Raw genomic sequence first — 920 nt, 5'->3', positions numbered from 1 at the left:
TCGCTTTTAGATTGGGGAGGCATGTAATTGGTAAATGGTGTTATACTTGTATAGCACTTTTCTACCTCTCAAGGTACTCAAAGCACTTTACACTACATTGCCATCTACCTACTGGTGACACAGCACCGGGAGCAATGCGGGGTTCAGTATCTTGCTCAAGGATACTTAGGCGAGTTCATCAGGGTGGAGAATCAAACCCACAGCCTCAGGGTTGGGGGAACAACTACTCCACCACTGAGCCACGCCATCCCCTAATTGTACAATCTAATTTTGAAAACAAAAATGAACAATGTCAGTGCATAGACTTCATAATGATATTGACGAGTTAGATTCGAACTTCATTGTGCCATGCCTTCAAGTAGGGGGCCATCCCACAATCCGCTTCAGTTACTCGCGGTCGGTCGTTGCGGCACATGTAGCGATCCAACGACGGATTTATGTTGAAAAAGTATGAAAGCTGTACAGCATACAAACAGGAAAGATTGTCTTTAGGTTTGGTTATATTTTTGATTGATTGGTAATATTTTTTGTTAAATCACAAGAATTTTTAATGTAAAAAGCATTTTTTTGTAAGCCGGCCGCCACATTGACCAACAGACTGGCATCGTACTTCATATATTTACGTAAAATAAATGCTAACTGCAAGTTGTTGTTTTTTTTTTTTTTTTTTTTTTTTGCTTTTAACAAAGAATCGAGACTGTTATACGTTCATATTTATAAAGAATTTAGGGATTTAAGCATTTATTTTCACTTAAGAATTTTCACTGGAAAAGCTCTGTTTACATATGGCGGCCGCCACATTGACCAACAGACTAGCAACGTACTCCGACATATTTACGTAAAATAAATGCTAACTGCAGGGTTTTTTTTTGTTTTTTTTTGTTTTTTTTTGCTTTTAACCAAGAATCGAGACGTTTTTA

The sequence above is a fragment of the Corythoichthys intestinalis genome, chromosome 9, assembly GCF_030265065.1.
Source record: "Corythoichthys intestinalis isolate RoL2023-P3 chromosome 9, ASM3026506v1, whole genome shotgun sequence".
Lineage (NCBI taxonomy): Eukaryota > Metazoa > Chordata > Actinopteri > Syngnathiformes > Syngnathidae > Corythoichthys > Corythoichthys intestinalis.
The sequence above is the reverse complement of the archived record's forward strand: the minus strand, read 5'-3'. Positions refer to the sequence as shown.